This window comes from Triticum aestivum, chromosome 4A, assembly GCF_018294505.1.
Source record: "Triticum aestivum cultivar Chinese Spring chromosome 4A, IWGSC CS RefSeq v2.1, whole genome shotgun sequence".
NCBI classification, from domain to species: Eukaryota; Viridiplantae; Streptophyta; class Magnoliopsida; order Poales; family Poaceae; genus Triticum; species Triticum aestivum.
The window spans coordinates 422,044,286-422,052,465 of NC_057803.1; positions in this window are offsets into that span (position 1 = coordinate 422,044,286).

Genomic DNA, 8,180 nt, shown 5'->3' on the forward strand with positions numbered 1-8,180 from the left:
GGCCGCCGCTCGCGTCCCCGGCCTCTCCTGACCGCATGTAAGCGCCTGGCCGCGTCCTGGTCACCCCAGCCGTTGCCACCGTCGCTAGCCGCCGCTGTCCGCGTGCGCGACGTCGTGCCTGGCGCTGTTCCCTGCTGCCGCTGCTTGCTTCGCTAGGCTGCTGCTCTGCCGCGTCTACTGTTGTTGCCGTTGCCGTCGCGCTGCTACCGTTCCTCTTCCTCCTACTCTTAACTGTTGATGCCGATGTGTGCTGCCACCGCTTGCTGATGATGCTGCTTGTCTGCCAGCGCCGCCGCCCGCCGCTGCTATGGCTGGCCATGGCCGTGGCCATAGCGGCTGTGTGTGATGTGTGTATAGCGTGTGTGTGTGTGGCCGGTGTGCCCAAGTGTGTGGGGCTGCCCCAAAGCAGCGTGTGTGTGTGCTGTGTAGGTGTGTGTGTGTGTGTGTGTGTGATGTGCATGTAGCGTGTGAGTGTGCGCCCATGTGTGTGTGTGGCCGGCTGCATCTCTGGATGAGACCAGGCCATGTTTAGGTTAGTAGCTAATTAGTAGTTAGGCTAATGAGTGGTTAGGTGTAGTGTACATGACATGTGGACCCTATTGTTAAAAAAAAGATAAGTTAGATTAAAAATATCTAAGCCTATTACATGTGGGTCACACCTCTCCTTTTGACTAGTCAAATTTGACTTGATCAATTCGGATTAAACTAAATACAAAAATCTAAGAAAATGATTAAAACTTTTAAAAAACATAGAAAATAAACCGTAGCTCAGATAAAAATGTTTTGTACATGAAAGTTGCTCAGAACGACGAGACGAATCCGGATACGCAGTCCGTTCGTCTGTCACACATCCCTAGCACAGCGAACACGCAACTTTCCCCCTCCAGTTCATCTGTCCGAAAACGCGAAACACCGGGGATATTTTCCCGGATGTTTCCCCCTTCGCCGGTACCACCTCATACCGCGTTAGGGCACCCCTAGCACCGATACTTGTTATGTCATGCATCGATATGCATCTGTTTGCTTAATATTTATTGTTTCTTCCCCCTCTTCTCTCGCTAGACACCGAGACCGACGCCGCTGCTACCCAGTACAACTACGGTGTTGACGACCCCTCTCTCTTGCCAGAGCAACCAAGCAAGCCCCCCCCTTGATCACTAGATATCGCCTACTCTTCTCTATATTGCTTGCATTAGAGTAGTGTAGCATGTTACTGCTTTCCGTTAATCCTATTCTGATGCATAGCCTGTCATTGTTGCTACAACTGTTGATACCTTACCTGCCATCCTAAATGCTTAGTATAGGATGCTAGTTTATCATCATTGGCCCTACATTCTTGTCCGTCTACCATGCTATACTATCGGGTCGTGATCACTCGGGAGGTGATCATGTGTTTATACTTATACATATATACATGCTATACAGGTGGTGACTAAAGTCGGGTCGGCTCGTTGAGTACCCGCGAGTGATTCCAATGTTGGGGGCTGAAGGGGCAGGTGGCTCCATCCCGGTAGAGGTGGGCCTGAGTTCCCGAAGGCCCCCGACTGTTACACTGTGGCGGAGCGACAGGGTAGGTTGAGACCACCTAGGAGAGAGGTGGGCCTAGCCCTGGTCGGCGTCCGTGGTTATTTCAAAATAACACGCTTAACGAGATCTTGGTATTTGATCTGAGTCTGACTACTAGCCTATACGCACTAACCAACTACGCGGGAACAGTTATGGGACTCGACGTCGTGGTATCAACCGAAGCCTTCTTGATGTCAGCGACTGAGCGGCGCGCGCCGGGTTGGACCACGTAAGGCAACTTCCTTTGTAATGGAGGTTGCTAGGTCTGCTCTCCGGTCGCGTTCGCAATGTGCAGGTGTGCAAAGGGCGATGGGCCCAGACCCCTGCGCCACAGGATTTAGACCGGCGTGCTGACCTCTCTGTTGTGCCTAGGTAGGCTTGCGACGTGTTGATCTTCCGAGGCCGGGCATGACCCAGGAAAGTGTGCTCGGACAAAGGGGATCGAGCGTGTTGGGAAATGTGGTGCACCCCTGCAGGGAAGTTAATCTATTCGAATAGCCGTGATCTTCGGTAACAGGACGACTTGGAGTTGTACCTTGACCTTATGACAACTAGAACCGGATACTTAATAAAACACACCCTTCCAAGTGCCAGATACAGCCGGTGATCGCTCTCTCACAGGGCGACGAGGGGAGGATCATCGGTTAGGATTATGCTGCACGATGCTACTTGGTGAACTTACCATCTACTCTCTTCTACATGCTGCAAGATGGAGGTGGCCAGAAGCATACTCTTTGATAGGACTAGCTATCCTCCTCTTATTTCGTCATTCTGCAGTTCAGTCCACATATGATACCCTTCCATTTGATACCAATGCATACATTTGTAGTGTAGCTCCTTGCTTGCGAGTACTTTGGATGAGTACTCACGGTTGCCTTGCTCCCCCTTTTCCCCCTTTCTATACCCGATTGCTGCGACCAGACGTTGGAGTCCAGGAGCCAAACACCACTGTCGATGACGACTACTACTACTCGGGAGGTGCCTACTACTACGTGCAGCCCGCTGACGACGACCAAGAGTAGTTTAGGAGGATCCCAGGCAGGAGGCATGCGCCTCTTTCGATTTGTATCCCAATTTGTGCTGGCCTTCTTAAGGCAAACTTGTTTAACTTATGTCTGTACTCATATATTGTTGCTTCCGCTGACTCGTCTATGATGGAGCTCTTGTATTCGAGCCCTCGAGGCCCCTGGCTTGTAATATGATGCTTGTATGACTTATTTTAGTCGTAGAGTTGTGTTGTGATATCTTCCCGTGAGTCCTGATCTTGATCGTACACGTTTGCGTGTATGATTAGTGTACGGTCAAATTGGGGGCGTCACAAGTTGGTATCAGAGCCGACTGCCTGTAGGAATCCCCCTTCCACACTCCTTGGCCGAAGTTGAGTCTAGTCAATGAAAATTGTTTTACTAACATGGCTGTGCGGCTCATGGGCCCACGTCGTCATTGGGTGGTATTAGGATCTTTTATTCCTCGATCTTTACTCTGGGCTCTGATCTCTCTCCTATTTGGGTTAAATAATTTTACTAACTCTAACATTAGGATCTCGTGATCACATCCAACTGGAGAGCCCCTTATTACAGATGATCGCCTACTGCATTAGAAGATTCCGAAGATACTCTTAGATGTTCTCTCAAGACTTTGTGCCCGTTGCTTTTGCAATTTCGTACCACCAAAATATCCCTATGGATAAATACATACACCCGTCGTTCTTACTTTTATTCCTAGTTGATCTTGTTATTACAATATACCTCGTGTTTCTCTCTATTTCTCCGAGAAAACCTTGTGCTTACTTCCTTGTAGTTCCTTGTCGCCTAAATACACCTATAAATTAATCCTCACAAAAGTCTTTGAAGTGCTATTCAATCTCCCGAAAATCCTCAGCACCCTATTGCTCTTGAAATTCTTGCTTGCCTACATAATGATTAATCCCATAAATCTGGTAATCTTATTGGCATTCATTGTCATTATCATTTTGAGTCTATTGATTCAATATGTTGTGAATGCTCGCAATCCTCGACCAGATCCTAGAATTCATCCTTCCGGCTTAGGCGTCATTTTGAACATGAGCTTGTCCTCGACCAATCAAGTTGTCGTCGAATGCACTCCTAAGTCTATTCAACTTATCCATTCTTAATCAGAGTGCTTGCTTCTGATCCCTTGAGTTGGAAATCATAACTCATTTATATTTGAGCTCTGAGTTAGTCAGTAGTTTCTATAATCCAATGTCTTTGCATTGATTCTTCCTCTGGTTGTGTGCCAATACTCACATCAGATCCTTTGTGGACCACCAGATCCTTTATTGGATTTTATCCGACAACGTCCTTCATATTCAATAAACTTGTGAGCCTTTCATCGGATACATATTGCCTTTGGTAAAATTGTATCCCCTGCTTTTGTCAACCATGCTCTGCTCCCGAGCTTGAGTTATTCACTCCTGAAGTTTGTGGTATATGTTTCTACAGTGCCCCGATGGGTTGAACCTATGCCTTCCTTAATCTGTGTGATCCTGCAAGATTTCACATGTCATACTTATCTGGTATTGCACCAGGTAAAACTTTAAACAACTAATGTCCTTTTCGAAAAGCGAGAGGTGAATGGAAGGTTATGCATTGAGGAAGTGGGAGTCGACCTTGAACCTTTGTGTTCATGCCCATGGACACGATGTAGATCCTATCATGGAAGCCTCTTGTAATAATAACTATTTCCTTGATTTAATATCATTTGGTATCTGTGAATTGGTCCTTTGCAATCGTGTCATATCATTTCTCCTTGAACATCAAAGTTGATTTCGAGTTTATGTCGTACCCTTGGTTCCCATAACTTTTCACTTCATCATCATTTGACTTGATGGCATCGCCGACTGATTACATCTTCATGAAATCTCTCGACAACAATGTCTATCATCATCAACATCCTAAGCTCTTCCAAGATATATATCGAATTCTTGATGGGTAATACCATCCTTGCCCCTCAATGATTCGTGTTATCATCAACCACTTTATTGCCTTCCGTTCAACACAAACTTGTTCGTGTTTTGTGTTATACCTTGAGATCCTTGCTACCTTGCAGTTGTTCTTCTTTACCTTGGAAGTATTACCATCTTTTACGTCAAGAAAGTAGTGAGAATTTCACCACCAATTAAGAGATCTTGATACAGGTGATACTTCTTGCCATATCCGTTCATTCCTTAGTCCCCGTGTTGTTTCTAACCGGAAAACCGACAATTGAACTATGATGTGCGACTTTAAAACTTCTAGCAACCATATTGCTACGAAGTTAATGGTTGATATTTCATTCTTATACCATTGGTTATCGAATCACCATTCTAACGTTGATCATGCTACCTAAGCCCGTATTTTGGGTGCACCTTTCAATCAATGATTAACTGAGTATGTTTTCCTCGAGCATACCTCATTATATCATTTGATTTGACAAATTTTATCTCCTTGTCGAATACTGGTGGGAATCCATCTTATGGAAATCTCAACTTGTTGTCGCTGAGTTCATCAGCCATCAACTCATCCTCTCCTTAGTTTAATGATGACCCATGATTCGGAACTTGCTTCCATAGTTCATTTCCAGAGAATCTTACAATGTCATCTCGTCAATTTGTGTTGCACCTTTTCTCTCAGACATCCTGAGTCCGAGGTATCCTGACACCAATTAGATCTGAATCTCGGTCAAATATGATGGTTGGGACATATTTCTAAGAGTTATAACATTAGTCCTTATATATCGGTAATGTGATGTCATGCCTAGCACACCTGGCTGGGGAACCTATTGTTATCAGTTTCCTATTTAGCAAGGTTAACCATTCTTCCATGAGGAAATCGTAAGACTTATTCTATATGTTGTTCCTGATGAATCATTTGTGTATCCAAGTTCGCTCCTTGCTTGAAGACCATGTCAATGCTATCTCGAAGCATGTCTATGGTATTCCGATTTTCAACAAGAACATTTGAAGCTCAATGCTAGATGTTTCCTGCTAAATTATCCAAACACCGTTGTATGGGTAACGTCATGAAATTCCTCTCCCCTTACCTAATTGGTTTTCTACCTTCTATCTTGTCTTGGATATCATGCTCTGCTTGTCCTTGGGAAGGATATACCCCTGGAATATGTGTTTTAACACATTTTCCTTTCCATTGTTCTATTTAATCTGATAATCATATTTTCCTTTCCATTGTTTGGTTTAACTTTTCTTGTGATCTATATGATCTAACTACTAATATTCTCCTGCTTATTTAAAAACCTCGTTGTACAATTCTGTCAGCAAGACCCTGTTACTATTGTTGATGACATTTCGGTAACCACCGATGGACGAGAACTTTTCCTATTGGTCCGCCTCGTTTAACGAGCAGGAAGATGGTTCTCTTCGTCCCTCGCCCTTGGTATCGACATTGTTGCCGACATAACTGACAGGCTATCCTCTGACAAGCATTACTTACATGATCGTGCAAGATGTCAGCGCCCTTTCCACTTTTAACCCACATGGTGGGCCCATAACCCACAGGTCCCAGGATCGAAACCTGAATCTCATGTACACCCTTGTTTGCCATAGTTATTCATCATGTTTGATCAGGTCACTTTCCTAGAGATGATCTAATCTGGTACCAGACGCGATACTTATTCTCGTTGCTCTGGACCCCTTTCACACTTTGTTTCAGGCATCGAACGATTGCCTACCCGCTCGAAACATCTCATGGTACCTACTTACTTTGCTCTCGATATTGTCTTAAGTTTCCATTCGAGAGTTACTTTCGGCCACCATCCCCGATGTTATCAACCAGATAGTCGACCTTTCAGAGGTCCATTTTTCCGAAGTTACCCCTTGTCCTTCATACGTACAATGAAGACTCCGAAGAAAGGATGTCGACTTCATCATGGTGACCTGAAGCAGAGAAATGAACACATCAACATAAGGGATCAAATTCTTCGAGAAGAGCAACCAAGAATGAGAAGATCCATTTGAATTTCGTAACCAATTCTTTTACCCCTAACTCCATCTCTTAAATCTCGGGACGAGATTTCTTGTAGTGGAGGAGATTTGTAACACCCTCGATGTCATGCTACAGTAATCAACCCCCTAACGGTCGCCGTAGGCGTGGGGCTACAGCGGCGACGGTGCTAGGCAGCGGGGCAAAGGAGGTGGTGGACATTGGCGACGCGGGGCGGGGTGTGGGTGCGCGCGCGTGCGGGTGGCTGCGAGGAGCGGAGGCTAAGGCGCGGCAGCGGTTAAGCTGGCATGGTCCGGGCGGCGGCCCATAGGGCATGCAGGGAGACACGGTGGCTAGTGGCTGATGCGGCCGGGGGCGTGGTCAAGCCACGGCCAGGGACGGCGGCCGCGGTGTCTGCAGCAGGCGGAGCAGGGGAAAGCGCGCTGGTCACGCGCGACGCAGGGGACGCGGGAAAAAAGGTGGCAGGCGCAGCGGAGCAGGGAACGAGCGGGACTGGGTCAGGTGCGGGGCGCGGCAGTGTTGCTCAATGGCCGGGCACGCGGAGCGGCGCAGGACGTACGCGTTAGCGCGACATGGGCGCGCGGGGAATGCGGCCGAGGCAAGGCGGGCGCAGTCAGAGACACGGTGAGCGCGCGCAATGGCGGCGGGCAGCGGAGGGACAGCAGCAGGTAGCAGAGGGGGCGAGCGACGGCAGCAGCAAGCGCGGCGTGGAGAGTAGCACAACATCAGCCAGCAAGAGCAGGGGCGCGGCGTGGGCGCATGGGACGACACGATGTCTACAGCGAAGCTAGCCTACGGGGCACGGGAAGAATTAAGGGGAGGTTGAGGAGGAGACGGGGCTCACAGCGAAGCTCGGGTGGGCTCGTCAAGGCCGGGGACGGTCGGTGATGAGTGGATTGAGGGAGTCCTGGATTAGGGGGTCTCCGGACAGCCGGACTATCTCGATTGGCCGGACTGTTAGACTATGAAGATATAAGATTGAAGACTTCGTCTCGTGTTCGGACAGGACTCTACTTGGCGTGGAAGGCAAGCTAGGTAATACAGATATGGATATCTCCTCCTTTGTAAACGACCTTGTGTAACCATAACCCTCTCCGGTGTCTATATAAACCAAAGGGTTTTAGTCTGTAGGGGACAACAACCACAACATACAATCAGACCATAGGCTAGCTTCTAGGGTTTAGCCTCTCCGATCTCGTGGTAGATCTACTCTTGTACTACCCATATCATCAATATTAATCAAGCAGGACGTAGGGTTTTACCTTCATCAAGAGGGCCCAAACCTGGGTAAAACATTGTGTCCGCTGCCTCCTGTTACCATCCGGCCTAGACGCACAGTTCGGGACCCCCTACCCGAGATCCGCCGGTTTTGACACCGACATTGGTGCTTTCATTGAGAGTTCTTCTGTGTCGTCACCTTTAGGCCCGATGGCTCCTTTGATCATCAACAACGATGCGGTCCAGGGTGAGACCTTTCTCCCCGGATAGATCTTCGTGTTCGGCGGCTTTGCACTGCGGGCTAATTCTCTTGGCCATCTGGAGCAGATTGAAAGCTATGCCCCTGGCCATCAGGTCAGATTTGGAAGTTTGAACTACACGGCCGACATCCGCGGAGACTTGATCTTCGACGGGTTCGAGCCACAGCCGGGCGCGCCG